Raw genomic sequence first — 23,569 nt, 5'->3', positions numbered from 1 at the left:
TTGCCTACAAAGTATTTACTAAGGTAATCGCAAATAGAATCAGGAACACCTTAGACTTCTGTCAACCAAAGGACCAGGCAGGATTCCGTAAAGGCTACTCAACAATAGACCATATTCACACTATCAATCAAGTGATAGAGAAATGTGCAGAATATAACCAACCCTTATATATAGCTTTCATTGATTACGAGAAAGCGTTTGATTCAGTCGAAACCTCAGCAGTCATGGAGGCATTACGGAATCAGGGTGTAGATGAGCCATATGTAAAAATACTGGAAGATATCTATAGCGGCTCCACAGCCACCGTAGTCCTCCACAAAGAAAGCAACAAAATCCCTATAAAGAAAGGCGTCAGACAGGGAGATACGATATCTCCAATGCTATTCACAGCATGTTTACAGGAGGTATTCAGAGGCCTGGAGTGGGAAGAATTGGGGATAAAAGTTGATGGAGAATACCTTAGCAACTTGCGATTCGCTGATGATATTGCCTTGCTTAGTAACTCAGGAGACCAATTGCAATGCATGCTCACTGACCTGGAGAGGCAAAGCAGAAGGGTGGGTCTGAAAATTAATCTGCAGAAAACTAAAGTACTGTTTAACAGTCTCGGAAGAGAACAGCAGTTTACGATAGGTAGCGAAACACTGGAAGTGGTAAGGGAATACATCTACTTAGGGCAGGTAGTGACCACGGATCCGGATCATGAGACTGAAATAACCAGAAGAATAAGAATGGGTTGGGGTGCGTTTGGCAGGCATTCTCAAATCATGAACAGTAGGTTGCCACTATCCCTCAAAAGGAAAGTGTACAACAGCTGTGTGTTACCAGTACTCACATATGGGGCAGAAACCTGGAGGCTTACGAAAAGGGTTCTGCTGAAATTGAGAACGACACAACGAGCTATGGAAAGAAGAATGATGGGTGTAACGTTAAGGGATAAGAAAAGAGCAGATTGGGTGAGGGAACAAACGCGGGTAAACGACATCTTAGTTGAAATCAAGAAAAAGAAATGGGCATGGGCCGGACATGTAATGAGGAGGGAAGATAACCGATGGTCACTAAGAGGTACGGACTGGATTCCAAGAGAAGGGAAGCGTAGCAGGGGGCGGCAGAAAGTTAGGTGGGCAGATGACATTAAGACGTTTGCAGGGACAACATGGCCACAATTAGTACATGACCGGGGCAGTTGGAGAAGTATGGGAGAGGCCTTTGCCCTGCAGTGGGCGTAACTAGGCTGATGATGATGATGATGATGAATTCAAAGCCCCACTCCTGTAATAACCACGGCACAAGATTAACAATAGGAAGAATTAAATAAATACAATAATGAAAAAAAATGTAGCAGAGCGTGGTTTCGATCCACGGACCTCTGGGTTATGGGCCCAGCACGCTTCCACTGCGCCACTCTGCTGAGCGTAGTCCGCATGAATTCTAGTAGCTATTTGATCACTGAGCACATAGGGGTGTTGCGATGCATACTGTCAAGGGCTTGTTTGATACTTCAGACGCGTAATTTACTAATACGGCTAAACTAATTTTTCAAAGAGTTTCTAAAGAGAAAGACTAACTGAGTTACACCGCTAAATTATTATTTACAGTACATTTTTTTCCCCGTCAGGCGTCGTTGAGCTCATACAGGAGGGCAAGGAGGGGGGGGGGGGGCAAGCTTTGAAATGTGTGAATAAATGTCACTTGTATATTCGCTTACGTCATTTCTGTACCCTAGCGCCCGTACAACCCACAGCTACCAACACAAGAGGCTTCATGTAACCCATTGCTGCTACCTTTCTTTTGCGTTTATTAGGCTGAAAAGGATTTGTCATTAACAAAGAAAAAGCAGGTGAATCTTTCCTGTGTTGGATTTCGCGTCGTCATCACAACGCCGCCAGTTCATCGTGACATCACGGATTTCTTTTGTTACTTCTGTTTATTAGGAGCGTTTAGCGCGAAGAACAACGTGTCAAATTTATCTATACATTATTGAGTGAGCAGACGCGTCAAAACCCGCGACTTCACGGCATGCATAGTGTGGGAAATTTCAGGGTGGCATTGCCGCCAGTTTAGTGTAAATGATTACGGGCGACTCAGCACACCAGCAGAAGCAAGTTTGGTGCGTGCGTCGTGTCTTGTGCGTTTGGGTGTCACGTGGTGTCCATTGACGTCAAATGCCGCACCTCTGCGGGGGGTATTTCTACAGTGCTTGAATAGTTCCTTTAATTGACGAGGGCATAACCAGTTTAAGTTAAGCGCAGACAGTGGCGTGAAGTGCTGCCTGCTGAAGTCAAGTGCGGCCCCTTTGAGTTGTCTCTCAAGTCAACCGCATGAATGGATCTGTGCTCTCGAGGCGAAGATGACCTCCTCGCCCACCAGAGAGACGCCTATTTAAAAGAATACACAGGGCTTGCGCCCTGAGGAGGACAATGAATTCGCCGTCTAAGGAACTAGGGACATTTTAGGGGCGCCGATGCTATACAAGAGGCACCCATGTGCATTTTCTTTTCTCGAATTCTTCCTTCACTCAACACGTGAATAAATTGTTAACTTTCTGAAAAAGCCGAGTCTCGTCTCTGCCCGGCCATCTGGTCTTTTGACGCCTATGGCAGTTAAAACCCCACCAGTCACGCGTGGATGGAGGGGCTTTAATGACAGTCATCCCTCGGTTATCATCAGTCGTCAACCGTGCACATCGTATAACGTCGAACGACAAAGGCAAGGTAAGAGGGTCCGACGTCGTAAAAACATGATATGTATAAACGAGCTTGGTGTAATGCACGTAGACATGTGTGACGTTGCCCGATATTGACATTCACCTAATTTCAACACCATTGATGTCGAGGTGCTGAAGTGTTAAGGCTCTCCGAATATCGCATGGCTACAGAGAGAGAGAGAGAAGAATACAGGAAGGCAGGGATGTTAACCAGTCAATAGTCTGGTTGGCTTCCCTACACTGGGGGAAGGGAGAAGGGGAAGAGAAAGAAGGGAGAGAGAAGGTGTAAGTACGTGTACGGACAGCACTTCAGTTAAAGTCGCTCGAGCAAACCAGAAGTTCTGAGAAAACACAAAAGTGCCTTCACTGCCTTCTGAGCCGATGATCGGTCGGGACGGTGCTCTAATATTGTCTGTTCACTCAGAGGACGATGGTCTAGTTTCCTCAATGTGTCGGAGAAATACTGTCTTTGTGCTTGAAATTGAGGACAATGGCACAATATGTGGTCAATGTTCTCCTCGCATGCGCAAACATCACATGCAGGACTATCAGCCATTCCAATTAGTGCTGAGTAGGCATTCGTGAAGGCCACTCCAAGCCATAACCGACACAGAAGAGACGCTTCACGCCGGTGCACACCGGCTGGAGGTCTGAGTTGAAGTGACGGGTTTAGTCGGTGCAGGCTTGTGCGCCTTGTATGTACGGTATTCCACTCTGCTAAGGAGATCCTGCGTGCCAGAATGCCAAGTTGTCTCGCGGCGTCGGTCCTTGAGAGCGGAATGGGGACGCAGCGGTCTTCTTGGTTTGACGTCCGAGCTGCCTTATCGGCGTCATCATTACCAATGATACCGCAATGACCTGGTATCCACTGAAAAGAGATATCATGGCCTTTTTCTCCTAAGTGATGGACAAGTTCCGCGATTTCGCACGTGAGCTGATCGTGATTCCCATGTCGGAGAAATGAATGCACACATTGCAAGGCCGGCCTTGAATCGCAGAAGACTGCCCATTTTCTAGGACTTTCAGTATTTATCACTTGAAGCGCCTCGCGGAGAGCCGCGAGCTCTGAAGCTGTAGACGTAGTGACATGGGAAGTCTTGAATCGCTTGGTTATTCTCATTGCTGGTATAACTACAGCGCCGCCGGAACTGGTTGATGTAGTTGATCCATCAGTGTAGACGTGTGTGCAGTTGCTGTATTTCTCGTACAACAGAAGTAAAGTTAGTCGCTTGAGCGCTGATGATGGCAAGTCCGACTTTTTCTGAAGTCCTGGGACTGTAAGGTTCACTTGAGTACGGCGCATACACCATGGAGGAATAGAAGGCCTTGCCGCAGGTGTGTAACCTGACCTGAAAGAGGCACGGTGCGCGAAGACAGTCGCACTGAATGTCGTGTGGGGCCTATCTACTGGGAGACTTGCTAGGTGGTGGGTAGGGGTCCGGGCGACGTGTCTTATGTGCACACGCATTGTTTCAATGTTAATGTGCGTTCTAATAGTGAAATCTTGAGCGACTGCAATGACTTCAGTCGTTGACGCACTCCGCGGTAGACCGAGACATATCTTGAGTGCTTGGGCTTGGATGCTTTGGATTGTGTTCAGGTTAGTTCTGCAGGTGTTGGACATGACAGGTAGGCTGTACCGCAGGAATCCAATAAAGAGGACCCTGTACAGTTGCAGCATAGAGTGTATTGGCACTCCCCAGGTCTTTCCTGCAAGGAACTTAAACATATGGCAAATTCCTGTCAGGCGTTTTTTCACATAATTCACATGAGGGGTCCAGGAGAGATTTTTGTCAAGGACCACCCCCAAAAATCTGTGACTCGTGCTGTACGAGATGATGTGTCTGTCGACGGATATCACGTATGGAGACATTGATTTCCTGGTAAATGCCACCGCTGCGCACTTCTCGTATGATATACGAAGTCCTTGTTCTCGAAGGTAGGATGATGTTAATGTAGCTGAGTTTTGAAGCCGCGCGCGAAGCTGCAGTCGCGTCACAGCCGACGTCCAAATGCAAATGTCGTCGGCATAGATGGAGAGCCTAACGGTGCCTGGCAGGATGTCGGTGAGCAAGGAGTGTTAGACTGAAGAGCGTTGGGCTGAGTACTCCGCCCTGAGGCACCCCACGGTTACTGTAATGCTGGGAGGTCGGGCCATCCTCGGTAAGTACGAAAAAGGATCTCTCATGTAGATAGCTACTTATCCAAAAATATACTTTGCCGCCAAGTCCTACTGCCTCTAACGCGTTGAAAATCGCTTCGTGCGTTACGTTATCGTACGCTCCTTTAATATCCAGAAACAGGGCAGCAGATAATCTTTTGCAGGACTTCTGGTGCTCGACGTACGTCACCAAGTCGATAACGTTGTCTATGGAAGAACGGCCACGCCTGAAACCGGACACTGCATCTGGATATACCTGGTAATGTTCGAGGTACCATTCTAGCCGTGCTAGAATCATCCTCTCCATTAGTTTTCCGATGCAACTGGCAAGCGCAATTGGTCGGTATGATGCAATGTCTACAGGCGACTTGCCAGGCTTGAGCAGTGGAATTAGGCGACTGGTCTTCCATTCTTGGGGAACCGTACCTGTCTGCCAGGAGCTGTTGAACAGGAGCAGGAGCACTTTTCGAGCCTCATCGCCAAGATTACACAGGGCACGGTAGGTTATACCGTCGGGTCCTGGTGAAGATGAACGCTTGCACAAGGCCAGTGCAGCTTCGAGCTCGTCCATGGAGAAAGGACTATCCATGCGGGAGTCGAGTGAAATCGGTGAGTGGCGGAGCGTCGATGTTCCAGCGCAACTAGTTTCACCAGCAATCCTCCTGCAGAAAGCTTCCGCTACGTCAATCTCGCTGCATTGTTGGTGAAGGGCCAAAGACTTGAAAGGGTGGCGCTGCTGAGGGGTTCCACGGAGACCACGAACAGTTCTCCATATGTGAGACAATGGTTTTCGTGGATCCAAAGATTCGCAGAATGCTTTCCATCTTTGTGATGCAAGTTTGTCCATACGACGCTGAATCTTCTTTTGAGTTCTTCTGGCCAACCTCAAGTCATGTACAGACTTCGTGCGCCTGTATCTTCGCTCTGCACGACGACGAATTGCGCGAAGCTTCCCTAGCTCAATGTCGTATTCGGTGCGTGTAGACGTTCTCAGAAGCGAATGTTTCGTAGCCTCTAGGGCACCTTTTATGATGTCCTCTAGGCTAGTGGACAAGTCATCACGACAGCCGTCTTCGACAATTGACTTGAACATTGGCCAGTCGATACATTGTGTGACGGCGGCTAACCTGGAGTCTGTCAACCCTTCAACCCTAAGATAAGTGGGTAGGTGGTCACTTCCCCGCGTTTCAATATCCGGAAACCACCTGACCTTTCTAGTGAAGGAGCGTGAAACAAAGGTCAGGTCCAGGCAGCTACAGCAGGCAGTTCCACGTAGAAAGGTGGGGCTTCCATCATTTAACATGCACAGTTCTTGTTCGGAGGCAAATGACACTAATCTTCTGCCTCTCGAGTTTATATTAGAACTTCCCCAGAGATGGTGGTGGGCATTAAAATCTCCAGTAATCACCAAAGGCTGCGGAGTCGCTGTGGTGATTCGCCGTAATCTCTCGCAGTCCAACCGACTTGAGGGCGATATGTAGGCTCCAATTAATGTGAAAGTGAGCTTGCCTTTCTTCACTGTCAGACAGACGTATTGGTTTTCTTGGTCAGGTGACACTGGGTGATGGACATACGTAAGATCACGTCGCATGAATACGATGATCTTGCTGCATTCTCCGTGGGTGGCGGACATGAAACATTCATACCCGGACAGTCTGATGTTATCTGATAGGGGCTCGCAGATGACGATGACTGGGAACTTATTCGTGAACACAAACTGTCGAAAGTCCGACATGCGTGACTTCAGTCCTCTGGCGTTCCACTGAAATATCGACGCGTTTCGGACTTCGTCACGAAACGACGGCTTCTGGAGAGCCATGATTTTAACCAAGAGCTGCAAGTACTGGACTCAAAGTGTCCAGCACCTGTAGTGCGCTTTGCGCAGACGAAGACTTCATGTTGGTAAGTATAACGCGAATGGCACTCATGAGCGACCGCAGAATGTTGATGACCTGGAGATCATCAGCCAGCGTCGCTTCAACAGTTGCAGAAGCCGTTGAAGTCGGTGCGTTTTGAGGTAACTTAGCAGGGAGTTGTGCCCTCGGTAGCTCAGGCCATTCTTCAGGACGGGCGAGCCTCTCCTCTTTGTTCGCTTTCCTTGTATCTGTCTTGGTGGCGCAGTGTGGAGATGCGGCAGCCCTTCTGACTGTAGCTGGCGTGTACCTATCTGCAGTAGCGGAATTTCTTGAACGTTTTCGGTGCCGATGCCGACGTCGCCGAACAGCGGTAGCAGCCTCTCGATGCGTTGAATTGTCGCGCACCATGCGTTTTAGAATCGTGAATTCCTTCCGCATCCGCGGGCAATCCTTTGATGAGGCCTTGTGAGGACCTCTGCAGTTAGGGCACTTTAGAACATGTGCGCTGCAGGCGTCTTCTGAATGGGACTCAGAGCACCGCGGGCACACTACGCTGTTCACGCAGACACCCTTCACGTGGCCAATCTTGCAACACTTGAAACACTGGAGGGGCTTCGGTACGAAAGGTCGTACTGGATGGCGGACATGTCCTACTTTGACGTGGGAAGGAAGGCTGTCTCCTTCAAACAAAATCTTCACACGGCGTGTGTTTCCCAATCTGGAAATCCTTGTAATCAAATTGCCTTCTGTCGTTGGCTTTATCAGCGTTGGCAAGTCGTCATTAGGAATGGCAACGTCGACGTCATAAATGACGCCCGCAGTACCATCGCCGCCTGTAGGGATCATTGATCGCACCTTTACCTTGTCGATATCAGTTATATTACGTAGGTGTTGTAGGGCACTGCGATGTAGCACATCAACTGCCAGGACATTTTTCCGCGAGTTTATTCGCACGTCTTTAATTTCATTTGGTGCGATTCTATCGAGTAAGGAAGAGAGGACCTGCCTGTTGAGGAGCCGCAAATTGGTCGCCGGGTCCACGGGCATAAAGAGCACAGTGTGCGGCCAGCGCAGCGGTGCACTCTTCACGGTAGAAGCACTTGGCGACGAAGATGCCTGCAGTAGTCTTCTTTTCGCTGATCTACTCATCACGACCTGGAAGTCATCGTCCGACGAGTCGTAGCTGTCCGAACATATCTCAGTGGCCTCGCTGTCTGTATCGCTTGACGCACTTCCACGTTTCCTGGACACTAGCCGACCTGACGGCTGCACACCAGGAAAGTCCTCGGAGATTTCTTCATCCATTGCCGCAAGGAGGGAGCGGCAGCTCCCAGAAATGCAGGGAAACAAAGCGAAAAAGCGGAAACAAAAGCACAAGCGTTCTGTCAAGGAATCACTTCGTCTTCCTTCCGCATGGCTACAGCTTTTCTAATTTGTGGTGGGGCTTGAAGTAGACACAAAAGAAACAGCGTGAAAGGTAACATTCTATATAAGCGCTTCGTAGATATTAAACTATAAAATGCAAGCTACGAACGTCTGAGCAATAAAAGCAGAAAGGTACATTAAGTTCATACACAGAAAACCACGTTGCGAATTACGTTATAGCAGGTAGACGTAATTTGCAAATTGTTTGTTTCTCCTGGGCACAAGCATTGTTGATTGTTAGAAGTCGATTAGTTTCACTATACATCCTAAAAACAGATATTATGCTTCTGTGAACGGCGTCGGTCAGAGCATCTAAAGCGCACATATTTTATATGTGTTTACAACTTGAATTTGTTACAATGCTTACGAGTGTTCTGCAAAAGTCTGACTCACAAATTAATGGCATATTTCAGTGTGGTGTATAATACACGAAAGATGTGCTATTAGGTGCAGTTTACAGAATTGGGGTATCATGTTTTATTTCATAGGTATGGAGTTGTTGGCTCGCAATTTGATCAATTGAAATGAAACACAAAATACATATATACGCCGGTAGCTCCTCCTTCATATATCACATAGTCAATCGTGTAAATAAAAGAACGAAACAAATCCACCGATGATTGTGATACTCCCTAATGTGAAATTTGAGCGCAGCTGCATACCTGTTTTCATTTCACGATATATTGGGTGGCACGGACAATCGGTCTCGTGCGGCACCTTGCAAACGGATCAAGCGAGTGCTTCGCTAATCGTTTAGCTAATCGAGAGATTGCGAGAGGCAGCGCGTGAGTGAATGAGTGAGTGAGTGAGTGAGTGAGTGAGTGAGTGAGTGAGTGAGTGAGTGAGTGAGTGAGTGAGTGAGTGAGTGAGTGAGTGAGTGAGTGAGTGAGTGAGTGAGTGAGTGAGTGAGTGAGTGAGTGACATAACTTTATTAGGTATAGAGAAGACGCAGGGGAGATGCCGCGCCACCCAGCTAGTCCCACGTATATATAGGGGCCGCCAAGCCGAGCTTGACGGCCCGATCACGGGCACTTTGGACGCCCAGGGTTTGGTCGTTGAGTTCGGGGCTGCCCAAGAGCGCAGCCCACCTATCCTCGCTGAAGAAGGAGCCGATAGCTTCACAATCCCACAACACATGATCCAATGTTGCCCTTAGTCTACAAGCAGGGCAGTTCGCACTTGGATACCTTTCAGGGTATATTGCCTGAAGAACCCCAAGGTTAGGATACGCAGGGGCTTGTAAAATTCGAAGGGTCACCGCCTGCGCCCTGCATATGGCGGAGTGCGGGAGGGGGAATACCCGTTTTGACACAGTAGTGTGTGGTAACCTCATTGAAGGTGAGCAAGGGTTCCCCGCTGGCCATCGGGACAGCCTCGCGCGGTTTCGTGCACGCCCTCGTTAGGGTTAGAGGGAGATCCCTCAGTTGACCCCAAGTGAGCGGGAAGCCAAGCGAGAGAATGCGAAGAGATATTTTTGGCGCTTTGGAGAATGCGGAGGGCCTGACGGCAGACCATCCTGGTTTGGTAGGCCTTAATGGCTGCCTTGGAATCGCTATATATTGCCTCTCTGCGACCATCAAGCACAGCCAGCGCGGCTACCACGGGCCTCGAAGTGTGTGCCGTAGCGCATCAAGTGAGCCTGGAAGTGGAGTCGACGATGTAGACGGCGAATGCCTCTTGTTGGACATATGCCGCGGCATCCACGAAGCTTGCCTCAATGGAGTTGTTGCGGACATGCTCGAGTATATAAAGCTGTACCGCTGGCCCGAAATCTGCCGACGTTGTTCGCGGGGTGCATATTGCGTGGAATGGGTGCGATGTGCAGTTGAGACCTGATCTCGCTGGGAATACCCACGGTGTCGGGGCACTAGTCGACAGGGTTGAGGCCCATCTCGTCGAGCATGAGAACCCGTGACCTCGAGCTCTGCAGCGGTAAGCCATAGCTACTCGGATTCCGCGACGGGTAGAGCCAAACAAAGCTATTGGTCTTAAAACCAGTAACTCAGCGACTTACCAGTGGCTTTATGGCTGCCGGTCGTGGACGCCCGATTTCGGTGTGTGTGATATATTACCACTCCTTTAGAAGCAAGTCATTTTACTCGAGTGTTAGTAAATTTCGCGTGTTTGGTTTGGTTTATGATGGTTTGATTGTAAAAAAATAAAGCAAACGACAGCTATTGAAAAGCATATGCACTTCAGTCCACGGGAAAACTTAAAAGTAGGATACAAAAAAAGAAAATAATTTAGCAGAGCGTGGTTTCGATCCACGGACCTCTGGGTTATGGGCCCAGCACGCTTCCACTGCGCCACTCTGCTGATTACGTTTCGCGTAGTATGTAGTTGCCATTTGACCGTGGAGCCCACATCTGTGTCGCTCATGCAGATTGATCAGGGTCGAGCAGAGTCCTTCAGGCAAGGACAACGCGAACCGGTCGCTAATGGCGTCAGCTTGCCGCTGCTCCATCAGAGAGGAGAGAGCGAGAGAAAAGAAGGTTACTACGAAAGCAGATTCGTAGTCTTGTCGAGGAACCTGTGACAGTTCTTGTAATATAGCTACAGGGCCATGGTTATGCGACTGTAGCCTCGGCATCTATGCAGTTAAATTCGCCGCGTCTTTTCCATTTTTTTTTCAGCTGTCACCTCCATTTTCCTTTTTTCCATATGAATAAAGGATATGTTTTGTACTCAGGAACTATCACCTAATTTCTGTCCACTTCTTCTGTAATCCACTTGAATAAAATATTATTAGAAGGATTTGAAGAGGTCCCCCCGCCCTAAATGTAACATAATAATGTCAAAATGTCAGACTTCTTGAAAAGATCTTCTAATCCGCAAAGCCAACCGTACTATCTCGAGAAAAACGTATTTTACGAAATATTGGATCATATAAATTCATTTTTTTTTTCGTGATAGTTGTACATTTAGTAAAGGCATTTGATTTAGTAAATCATTCATTATACGGTAATTCATTCGTGTAGAAACACGAACCTGCACTAAAGCATACCGTGTGAGCAATGTCCGTGTCACTTTGCGATTATATTTTATTTTATTTTTTTTCAATTCGGCCGTCAAATGCATTCCGTATTTGTTTATGACTACTGATTCGATAGGGGATTACTCTAAAAGGCTTCGGGGCAGCCTATTCAAGGAATGCGCAGATGACATTTTGGACATCATTTTTTTTTGCGTAAGATGATATTACTGGACCTTGAAACCCTAAAAGAATGCCGGCAAACCTTAGAGCGTCTTGAATAATTTACTGCAATGAATTCTCTACAAGCCAATTTACCGCACATACCGCTGTCGCTTATGCAAATTTCTTAGGTATATTGTGGACGGGTAATTTGCTAATGCAGCTAAATGTTATTTTTCTCTTTAGTGTCCTTATAGAGAGAAGCTAAAGAGAAAGGCTAAATAAGTTTGGCCGTTAAGTTATTATTCACATACACTCCTTTCTTTCGTTTACTTGCAAACAATTTGTAGTTAATAAAAATAAATGAAGGCAACACTTTCTTATTTTGAATTTCGCGTGTCACCACAGCATCGCCACTTCTTTCTGGCATATCGCGGATTTTTGTGTCACTTCTTTTTATTTGGGGCGTTTTAGCGCACAGGTCAAGTTGTCAAATTTGGCTATGCGCCGAGTCTTTGCGCTCAGAAAGAAATGTAAATATCTTGGGATTATGTTGTAATGCGCGCTTTATATGGATAGAAAAGTGTCACTCAGATCCGGAAAAGCTAACGTATTGCGCTGCGTTTCTTCCTGTGATCATCGTTACGCCTTGCCACTTAAATTGATTGATCACGCTGTTTTCGAAGCATGCATGAATTAATGTCACGTTGAGTCGACTGCCATTTTCGAAGCTGTCCTAACACTTTCATCTCTTCAAAAGAGAGGAAACAGATTGGCTGCATGCTGCATCTATTTGCAGTATCCATACGCGCGAGTTTACGTAGTCTTTGGTATGGATACAATCTATAGAAGAGACTGCAGTGGATCAACTGGAAGAAAGTAAAAAGTAACTCGATCGACCCATTAGAGTGTGCCATGACAACCGCAAAGGCTTCTGTGGAGGGTGTCGGCACTCGGCTTTAATGAAGTTGAAGATCAGTCTAGGCGTAATATAAATATAATCTTCCGCAGTATTCCCGAGTGTCGTGATCCCTGGGAAGAGTCCGAGAGGCAGATTATACGTTGTTTAAAGGACGCGCATAACCCACTGCTTAAGTGAGTGATTGAACGCACCCGTCGCTTGCGTTCCGTTTCACCACATAGATGCGGCGCCGAATAATCGTTCAATTTTTTAGCTCGTACTTTAAAGATGATGTACTGTCTGTAAGAAGCAAATTGAAAGACAAAAATATTAATCTCAGTAAAGATGTCTCACAGCCACCCGAGGGGTCCGTAAGAGAGAGAGAGAGAGAGAGGAAAGGGGAAAGGCAGGGAGGTTAACCAGAGAAAAAGATCCGGTTGGCTACCCTACGCTGGGGAGAGAGGGGAGGGGGAGGTAAAGTGGTGAAAAAGTAGAGATAAGGAAAGGAAGGAGAATAGACACACAATCACAGTCGGTCACTGTCACTGAATACTGTCATCGCACAGCACAGTGACACTTGAAGCACTGTCAACACCTGTTCAGGCTACAGCCGCCTGTCCAATTCTGTCGCCCTCAAGAACCGCAACAGTGCACTCGTCGCCCTCTGCTGCGAAGGCTTATGATGGCGGCATTTTAAAATAAGTTCCTCTGTGAGAGGTCTTTGGTCAAAGCGCGCTATCGCGGTTGCGAGCGATTGTCTCTGTAAATTATATCGAGGACAGTCACAAAGAAGGTGTTGAAAAGTCTCCTTGTCACCACAGTCCTCACACGAGGCGTCGTCGGCCCATCCAATTCGGTAAGCGAAAGACTTGGTGAAAGCCACCCCTAGCCATAGTCGACAAAGCAGGGTAGCTTCGCGACGGCAGAGTCCAGGTGGAATACAAAGGCGTAGAGAGGAGTCAAGATTGTGGAGTCGGTAGTCGTGAAAACTTCCAGCGTTCCACAAGGAGAACGTGATGTCACGGCTGATCAATCGAAGTTTTCGAGCGGCATCTGTCCTTGATAACGGTATCGGCTCCTCCTCGTCCCCTTGAAGAGCCGACCGAGCAGCGTTATCAGCGTGTTCGTTCCCTATGACTCCGCAGTGACTTGGAAGCCACTGAAATGTCACGTGGTGTCCTTTATCAGTTAAGGTATGAATGAGTTCTCTAATCTCAAATACCAGTTGTTCGTGTGGACCGCGCCGCAGGGCCGATAGCAGAGATTGCAGTGCAGCCTTCGAGTCACTGAATATTGACCATCTTCGAGGTTGTTCTTGGCTGAACAGACGAAGTGCAGCGCGAAGGGCTGCAAGTTCCGCGGCCATCGGTGTCGTTGGGTGACATGTCTTGAAACTGATGGTGGTGGCTTTCGCTGGGAAGACCACGGCTCCAGAGGAACACTGGAGAGTTGCCGATCCATCAGTATAAATATGTACGTGTTCGGCGTACCTCTCGTGCAAAAGGAGCAGAGTTAGTTGTTTGAGAGCAGGTGATGACAGCTCAGATTTTTTCCTGATTCCTGGTACGGTGAGGTGTACTGCGGGTCGAGCCAAACACCATGGAGGAATCGATGGCTTAGTTGCGGGGGTGAAGCCTGATGGGAGGCAGGTATAATACTTCGAAATCGTAGTACAAAATGCTGCCTGCGGCCTTTCTGACGGTAGTGTTGCCAGATGGTGGGAACAGGCACGGGCAACGTGCCTAATGTGCACTCTCAACACCTCTACCGCAATGTGTGTTTGTATAGGTTGGTCCCGAGCAATCGTAATAGTCGCTGCTGTCGATGTGCATTTTGGCAAACCAAGACAAACCCTGAGAGCCCGAGCTTGAATAGCCTGTAGAGCACGAAGATTTGTCTGGCAGGTGTTGGTCAGTAAGGGCAAACTGTATCTCAAGAAGCCCAGAAAAAGAGCCCTGTACAATTCCAACATTGCATACACTGACATTCCCCAAGTCTTTCCTCCCAGAAACTTGAAAACTTGGGAGATTGCTGTCAGACGCTTTTTCAAGTAGGTCACGTGCGGGCTCCATGACAGATCTCTATCAATGATTATGCCAAGAAATTTGTGAGTCTTCTCATAAGAAATTATCTGGCCATTTATTGATATGGCGTAGGGTGTCATTGGTTTGCGAGTGAACGCCAGCAGTGCACATTTGTCTGACGAGATTTCAAGACCTTGGTTGCGGAGGTATATAGCTGTTAGAGTAGCAGCTTTTTGAAGTCTTGCACGTATCTGAGGACGTGTCACACCTGAGGTCCATATACATATGTCGTCGGCGTACATTGATACCTTGATCGCTGCTGGCAGATGATCAACGAGACCAATGAGTGTGAGGTTGAATAGGGTAGGGCTTAGTACACCGCCTTGAGGAACACCTCGGTACGTGTAGTGTAGTGCCGTTTTGCCATCAGCGGTACAGGCAAAGAACGATCTCATAAAAAGGTAATGAGAGATCCATTGGAAAACTCGACCACCTAGGCCAACCATCTCAAGAGCATCGAGGATAGCCTCGTGAGATACGTTATCGTATGCCCCCTTGACATCCAAGAACAAAGCTGCAGATAGTCTTTTGCGTGACTTTTGAAGCTGGACGTACGTAGCGAGATCAACAACACTGTCTACTGAAAAGCGATCTCGTCGAAAACCAGCCATGCAATTCGGTAACATGTTGTAGTGCTCCAGGTACCATTCCAAGCGGGCAAGGATCATCTTTTCGATTATCTTTCCCACACAGCTGGCCAGCGCTATTGGGCGGTATGAGGTGGGTTCAAGTGGGGACTTGCCTTGCTTCAGGAGAGGGACCAAGCGGCTTATCTTCCATTCTTCGGGAACCATGCCATCCTGCCAAAATAAGTTGTAGAGATGTAACAGTTCTCTCCGTGCGCTATCACTCAGGTTGTTCAAGGCGCGGTAGGATATTCCATCCGGTCCCGCGGATGAAGAACGCCTGCATAGAGCAAGAGCCGCTTCTAGTTCCTCCATTATGAAAGGAAGATCCATGCGGCCGTCACGTGAAACAGGGAAGCGACTGGGGGCTGGAAAGCCTGGACCGGTTGCTTGGCCAGCGATCCTTGCACAAAAGTCCTCTGTAACATCAGCCTCTAGCCGCCCCTGGAAGAGCGCCAGCGCTTTGAATGGGAAGCGTTGTTCAGGGACGGAACGTAGACCACGTATGGTTCTCCAGATGTGGGAAAGTGGCTTTCGGGGGTCTAGTGACTGGCAAAATCTTGTCCAACGTCGAGATGCCAATCTATCCATGCGACGTTGAATTTTCTTTTGTAGTCGTCTGGCTGTCCTAAGGTCTTCGATGGATTTTGTACGCCGGTAACGCCGCTCCGCACGACGACGGAGTGCACGAAGTCGCTCCAACTCTATATCCAATTCCGTGCGCTTCGACGAAACCGTGACCGTGCGCGCGGCGTGTAGCATTGCAGACTTGATTGCTTCCTCTAATCCAGAGGACAAGCCCTCTCGACAAGCATCCTCCATGGTGGAAGTAAAAGTGGTCCAATCAATTAATCGAATGGTGTTCCGTGGGGTGGGACTGGACATTCCTTTGATGACAAGGTATGTGGGAATATGATCACTCCCGTGTGTCTCGATATCCGAAAACCATTTAACATATCTTGTGAAAGTGCTGGAGACGAAAGCTAGGTCAAGACAGCTGCCATAATTCACGCCTCGTATAAACGTTGGGCTGCCGTCATTCAGGAGTGAAAGGCCGTGGTTACAGGCGAAGTTTACAAGTCTTTGCCCTCTTGCATTTGTTCTTGCGCTTCCCCATGCTATATGGTGCGCATTAAAATCTCCGATGATAACATATGGGGCAGGGCACACAGACAAGATGTTCGTTAATCGTTTGGGATCAAAAATACTTGAATGCGATATATAAACGCCTACAAGTGTAAACATGAGTTTGCCCTTTTTAATTGTTAGGCAAACGTATTGATTTTTATCATGAGGCGGAATCGGCTGGCGAACATAGGTCAGTTCTCGACGAATAAAAACGATGACTTTGCTGCATGCATTAGTTGTTGCGGATATAACAGCTTCGTATCCCGATAATCTGACTGGTTTTGATACATTAGGCTCACATATGACAATGACTGGGAACAAATTAGTGTATATATACTGACGAAAGTCCGAAAGGCGTGATTTTAGTCCTCTTGCGTTCCACTGTATGATTGACGCTGCCTTGACTTCCTCTCGAAACGATGGGGGATGGCTGGCCATGTCTCTATTCGAGGGACTCAAGCACTGGGCTTAAGGCGTCCAGTACCTTTAGTGCATTTTGAGCAGACGTAGTTCCAAGGTTCGACAGAATCGCTCGAATGGCATCTATGAGGGGACGCAGCATTGAAAGGACTTGACGATCTGCTTTCGGCGTGGCATCAGCGGCAGGAGTAGGCTCCCGAGCGGGCTTGACAATCTGTAGTTTTGTGGGAGATTGCTGGCTCGGAAGCGCAGGCCATTCTTCTTGAGACAAATTCCTTTCAGGCGACTCCCTTGTGCTGTTCAGCCCCTTTTTGGCCTGATTGGAGGACGTGGGTGCTACAATGGAAGCGGCCCCCTCCTTTCGCGGTTCTGCCTTTTTTGAGGAGGTTCGGTGACGCCGACGCCGACGACGGATCGTTGCAGCAGCCTCCCTGTGTGTCGAATTGTCCCGAACCATTTGCTTGAGAACAGCGACCTCTTTCTTGATGCGAGGGCAGTCCCTAGACGAGGCAGCATGGGAACCGTTGCAGTTGCCGCACTTTAGGACAGTAGCCCGGCACGTCTCCTCCGCGTGAGGTTCAGCACAACGGGGACACAGTATCGAGTTTGGGCAGACACCCTTGACATGTCCCAGCCTAAAGCACTGATGGCATTGAAGAGGCTTTTGTACGAAGGGCCGAACAGGGTGTCGGAAGTGACCGACTTTGACGTGTGTTGGTAAGCAATGTCCTTTGAAGATCAGTTTGACGCAGCGCGATGTTCCAAGGCGGCTCACACGCGTGATGACAACACCCTCACTTGCTGGTTTGACGAGGATAGGCAAGTCCGCGTTGGGAATGGCTACATCGATGTCATAAATGACACCTGCTGTGGATGCGTCATCCATCGGGATATATGAACGCACTTTGATGCGCCCTAGCACCGACATTTTTGCGTGCATTTATACGAATGTCCTTAATTTCATTCGGCACGACCCCTTCCAAGAAAACAGATAGTTCTTGCCTGTTTAGCAGTCGGAGGTTGTTTGAGGGCTCTTCGGGTACGAACACGATGGCGTGAGGCCAGCGTTCAGGCCTTGACTTCAGAGTCGCCGTGCTCGCTTGCGTTGATGGGTTCGCGTTGACAGTCCTCCTTTTGGCCCTCTTTCTGCGGACAGTGATGAAGCTATCATCCGATGAGTCTTCATCCGACATTGAGTATAGCTCAGTGTCCTCGGTGTCACTGAGCACGCTTCCTCTCTTCCTCGTGAGGGACGGCCTTGATGACCTCTGGCCAGGAGGGCCTCTGGAAGGCTCCGCGTCCATGGCCACAAAACCGGGAGCCAAGGCACCAGGAAATTCCGAAGAATTCGTCGGAAAACAGAGAACACAGATAGAAGCGTTCTAAGAAGAAGGCACTTCGTCGTCCTCCATAAGGGGTCCGTAAAAAGCTAACAAACTGTACAGGGTGACCCAACTGTCATGCACCAAGATTTAAATATATGCAACCACCACGTAGCTGGACAGAAACAAAGTAATGTTGTTGCCGTCGATTGTAGATAGAATATAGATTTTTTTTGCATTCAGCCTAATTACATAGTTAGTCTTAATAAATTAGAATAATAAAGACTAATAAAGTCTTAATAAGTAAACTTAGAAACTGTTTTCGTGAAAGTTGTTTGCGCCTGAGTGCGTTTATTTATTTTTTATTTATTTCGTCATTCATCATTAGTACAGAAGGAGGTCCCGGAGTTACAAGAACTGTCAGGGGGACCTCCTATTAGTAATTTAACATTGCATGAATTAATACATTTTGGCAACATAGCAGCAACAGACATCAGAAAACGCGAAGTTAAAGAAAAAATAAACAAATACAAAAGGTTGCTTACAATAATTGAAGTTCAAAACAAGCAAATGAAAACGATACAGCGTATGAATAAATAAATATGTAGTATTTGACACGTTATGGAACATAGGAATGACACATGTCAAAGAACACGGGGTTAATGTAACAGATAATTAGAAATAAATATATGCTTACAATACGCAAAGTACAAATGTTATATAGACTATGCGACAAAAAATTTGAAATGCCTAAGAAAGGAGAAAAAAGAAGACAAAGGAAGATATAGAATTACCAATAAATAAAGGCTGTCGATACAATAGGTAAGTACAGAACCATTGAAAACTGGGAAATAGATTTGTACACAATATATACTTATAGTAATGAATCAGTAGCCAGTAGTGTCGTTAGTAAATATTTCTTCGTCTCTCTCCTGAATGTTAATGTTGTGCGGCAGGCTTTAATACGGGGTGGTAGATTGTTCCAGTATTTAATGGCCGTAAAAAGGGAAGTAAACATTCCATAATTAGTGTTTATTCGAGGAAGTAAAAAATTGTTGTTAGAGGAAAATCTCGTATTGTTAGTGTTGGTGAGAGCAGAGTTATTAAATGCATCTAAAATTATTTCATGATTTAGTGTGCGGTATATTAGTAAAACCAATTTGAGCTGGAGCATGTAACGTAATGGTAGTATTTTTAAGGAACTGAAAATTGGTACAGCATGTGACATGTAACTAGAGAAATTAATGATCCTCAAGGCTTGATTTTGTAAATGTTGTAGATGTATTATGTGCGAGCAATATGTGTTTCCCCAAACTGAGATGCCGTATTGTAAGTGACAGTGAATGAATGCGTGATAAAGTGAAGTTCTGACGTTTTGTGGAAAATACGAGCGCGTTAGGATTAGTACTCTTATTCCAAAGGAAATTTTTTTTTGAAACCATGTCAGCATGCAGGTTAAATTTAAGTTGGGGGTCAAGTTTGACGCCAAGGAAGACAACTTCATGTGCAGGTGAGAGAACATGAGTTTGTAAGACGAGCGGTGGCGCGGGAGCGATGACGCGTTTATGTGTATGAAAAAGCATAAACTGAGTTTTCGAAGGGTTGATCTGAAGTTTGTTACTTGTGCACCACGCAGATAGGTTGCTTAGGTCAGAATTTGGTCGTTTTATTACAGTATTTATGCATTTGCTATTAGTAAATATAGTCGTGTCGTCAGCATATAGAATAGATGAAGTACTGGTTAAACAGTGATGAAGATCATTAATGTACACTAGGAAAAGTAAAGGGCCTAGAAGTGAGCCTTGTGGGACACCCTTAGTGACTGGTTTAGTACGTGAAAGTGAACCTCCGAAATTTACAACTTGAGTTCTGTTAGTCAAATAACTGCGGATGAACCTTAACAAAACAAAAATGAAGTAGAAAGGCCACAGTGACGCGTTTACACGGTCCACGTTGCGATTGGTTCCCCGTCCTTGCCGCATGTGCGTTTTCGCGCAGGAGTTCAGTCCTCCGAACATCGAAAAATCGCACGCACGAAGGGTCCGACGGCCCATTTGTCGCAACAGCGAATTCGAAAGTGCGAAAATGCAGTAATATTCGCACTATGTGAAACGATCTTTACTTGCGTGCGTCAGTTTTCCTTGCCAATGCGACTAAAATAAAAAGCGGGGTAAAGGGGAGAATAATATCAATTTGTATTGTTCGTTATAGCTCTGTAGCCCCGTAATATTACAAATAAAGTATTATCCTGTTTGGTTGAGTATCAAATGATGTCACTCGCACGTTCGTTTAATCTCCTCACAGTGAAAACACCGTGTGGTGTTGTCCTTTTGCTAGGCCAGTTCTCGTAAATTCTGTAACTCAGTGTATTCAACTACCGTGTTGAACAGCAGGATATGCAGACACGGAGCACGTTTTAGCGTGAACAAAATTAGTGAACTAGGTACTGAGCGAAAAAAATAAGAAAGAAAGAAAGGAAGCCCGGGCCAGCTCGACGCCAAAAATTACGCCCTGAAGAAAGTCGGTGAATGTTCCATCTGGAAAAATATATTCACCGGAACAGAAAAATAACTTCCGGGGGGAAATAAAAAAAAAAATAGGTAGGCCGAATTATGGGAAACTAAAAGCCATACCTTACTACTGTTTTATGATATTCATTACATAAATATTACTACCGTTGCAAGTATGGCTACTATTCTGCCCATAATTATCCTCAGTTTCTCCTCCGACATGTATTTTGTCAAAATTCACTGGCATACCAAACTCATTTATTTCTTTACTTAAATCATGAGAAACACGGTGTTTGTAATGTATTTCGCGTCGCCAATAGTATTTCTTGGTCCCAATATACGACACCATTTGCCTCTCTACAGCTATAAACGAATAATAATAAAATTTTAAAAGATGTCATACGAGCACTGGCGAAAGTAACACGGGATAACAGACTCGCCATAAGCTAGGTATTTCTATGTTAACTGAAATACAGCCTGCAACAATGCTGCGAGATTATTATTATTACGTTTTCTTCAAAAGGAATGCGCTGCTTTCCAAATCATTCACAGAAGCGGCAGCATAATTGAAGATTTAAGACGTTAATAAGAAATTAAAAGAACGGTGCGCAGTCGACAGGATTCGAACCTGTGCGGGGAGACCCCAATGGATTTCTAGTCCATCGCCTTAACCACTCGGCCACGACTGCGGGACAACAAGGCACCAGGCATTTTTAAACGCCTCGTGCGCAGAATTATACGGGGACTAGACGGGTAGCCTCGCACGGCGACCTGCTTTGCGACGAAGTCATCATATATGCGAAAAAAGAAGAACGCCGGCAATTTTTGTAGCAGCGAAATGGTGCCATTTGGCAGCTGCGAATGCATTTTGCGCGCAACGATAGCTAAAGGGTGTAAAAGCCTTGACCTCATTGAACAAGCTGTCTGGAACAATTGGCTTTCATTTGCGCTACATTTATGACACAGAAAGTATAACTGACAACTGCATTAAAAAAGTAACTCGCGCAGAAGTTTTCAATCTGTGTGAACGAAGCGACTGCAACCCACGCACGGGGCCTCTCTGGAATTAGCCTATTTCCACTTTATTTCACAATTCCCACCTTGCCTTACCTTACAATTTCTCCAAAGTTTCTTTTTCTCCCCTCCTCTGTTTAACCGCCGGCTTCTTGGTTCATCGCCCGTTATGTAGTGGTAAACGCCACAAAATATTGAGGAGCAAGCGACAATGAAACGATGTATGAAGCGTATATAAGTTATTGGGCTTCAAGATAACTCTGCAATACACTAATTGAATTGTCGTTGTCTTTAACATACGGTAGTGATTGTGATAGAAATATAGTGCGTTTCACGACGTTTCACTACATAGCCCCCTTTAGCAGCCGCATGAGTAACAAAGAAAGAATACTCATCGGCGCCTTTCTTTACCGTCAGGGAAAGTCCCGAACCAGTGTTCAACTATCACTACATTACCCAACACGAGAACGTGTGGAAGAGCGAAAAAAATTAAATTGAATTCTGGGGTTTCGCGTGGCGAAACCACAATCCGATTATGATCGAGGCACGCCGTAGTGGCGGGGCTTCGGATTAATTTTGAGCACCTGGTGTTCTTTGAGGCACGTCCAGTGCGCGGTACACGGGTGTTTCTGCATTTCTGCACCCGGCATTCGGCCATCGTGGCCGCAATCGAACCCACGACCTCGAGCTCTGCAGCGGTAAGCCATAGCTACTCGGCTCCCGCGACGGGTAGAGCCAAAGCTATTGGCCTTAAAACCCGTAACTCGGCGAATTACCTGCGGTTTTATGGCTGCCGGCCGTGGGGGACGCCGCGGTTTGGGTGTGTGTGATATATTACCACTTCTTTACAAGCAAGTCATATTACGCGAGTGTTGGTCAGTAAACTTCGGGTGTTTGGTTTGGTTTATCCGGCTTTAAATGTAAAAAAACTAACAAAAATCTACAGGTATAGAAGGGCATATTCACTGCAGTCCATGGGAAAACTTAAACATAGCATACAAAAAAGAAAATAAGAACTAGCAGAGCGTGGTTTCGATCCACGGACCTCTGGGTTATGGGCCCAGCACGCTTCCACTGCGCCACTCTGCTGAGTACGCTTCGTGTAATATGTAGTAGTTATTTGACCATGGAGCACATATGGGTGTCGCTGATGCAGATTGATCAGAGTCGACCAGAGTCCCTCAGGCAAGGGCAACGTGAACCGGTCGCTAATGACTTTCGCCTGCCGCTGCTCCATCAGAAAGGAGAGAGAGAGAGAAAAGAAGGTTACTACGAAAGCAGATTCTTACTCTCGTCGAGCAACCTGCGACAGTTCTTGTGATATATATATATATATATCACAAAAACTGTTAAGAAACTGCCTTTTTTGAAGCTGTCCTAACACTTTCAACTCTTCAAAAGAGAGCGAACAGATTGACCGCATGCTGCATCTATTTGCAGGATCCATACGTGTAAGTTTACGTAGTCTTTGGTACGGATACAATCTAGAAAAGAGTGCAGTGGATGAGCTGGAAGAAAAACATAAGTAACTCGATCGACCCATTAGAGCAAGCCACGATAACCGCAAAGACTTCTGCGAAGGGTGTCGGCACCCGGGTTTAATGAAGTTGAAGGTCAGTCCAGGCGTAACAAAAATTTAATCTTCCGCGGTATTCCCGATTGCCGTGAATCCTGGGAAGAGCGTGAGAGGCAGATTAGACGCTTTTTGAACGACGCGCAATGACCACTGCCTAACTTATCGATTGAACGCACCCATCGCCTGCGTTCCTTTTCACCTTACAGATGCGGCCCAATAGCCGAATAATCGTTCAATCTTCTAGCACGTAGTTTAAGGTGATGTTGTGTCTGTGAGAGGCAAAGTGAAAGACTAAAATATTAATCTCACAAATGGTGTCTCACAGCCACCCGAGAGATCCGTAAAAAGTTACCAAATCTGTACAGGGTGCCCTAAGTATCATACACCAAGATTTAAATATATGTAAACACCTGGTAGCCAGAGCGAAACACGGTAATGTTGTTGCCGTCGATTGTAGATATCTAGAATATTTTATTTTGCATTCAGTATAATTATATAATTAGTCTTAATAAATTAATCATCTTCTCAAATATAATAAATAGATTAGAAGTGTCCATGAGAAAATTGTAGAGCAACACGAAAAAGTCCCGAATCATCTTTCTGTTGGTCAATACGTGCACATAACAGTGTTATTGCGAGGGTGATAGAAGCCCGATCATACACGCAATGTGCCTCGAGTGGCCAGTTGCGCGGCAATGTTGCATGT

The 23,569-nt window shown here is 46.6% G+C and overlaps 4 non-coding genes across 4 annotated transcripts; all 4 read right to left on the bottom strand.

The window, feature by feature from the left end:
* Positions 1-1,339: 1,339 nt before the first annotated feature.
* TRNAM-CAU (transfer RNA methionine (anticodon CAU)) lies at positions 1,340-1,411 on the bottom strand. Its single transcript has one exon. It is a non-coding gene; the product is annotated as a tRNA-Met (tRNA).
* An 8,982-nt stretch (positions 1,412-10,393) lies between these two features.
* Positions 10,394-10,465, bottom strand: TRNAM-CAU (transfer RNA methionine (anticodon CAU)). Its single transcript has one exon. It is a non-coding gene; the product is annotated as a tRNA-Met (tRNA).
* A 10,415-nt stretch (positions 10,466-20,880) lies between these two features.
* Positions 20,881-20,962, bottom strand: TRNAS-AGA (transfer RNA serine (anticodon AGA)). Its single transcript has one exon. It is a non-coding gene; the product is annotated as a tRNA-Ser (tRNA).
* A 1,342-nt stretch (positions 20,963-22,304) lies between these two features.
* On the bottom strand, positions 22,305-22,376 carry TRNAM-CAU (transfer RNA methionine (anticodon CAU)). The gene has a single exon. It is a non-coding gene; the product is annotated as a tRNA-Met (tRNA).
* Positions 22,377-23,569: the final 1,193 nt, after the last annotated feature.

The sequence above is a fragment of the Dermacentor andersoni genome, chromosome 6, assembly GCF_023375885.2.
Source record: "Dermacentor andersoni chromosome 6, qqDerAnde1_hic_scaffold, whole genome shotgun sequence".
NCBI lineage: Eukaryota > Metazoa > Arthropoda > Arachnida > Ixodida > Ixodidae > Dermacentor > Dermacentor andersoni.
The sequence above is the reverse complement of the archived record's forward strand: the minus strand, read 5'-3'. Positions and strand labels throughout refer to the sequence as shown.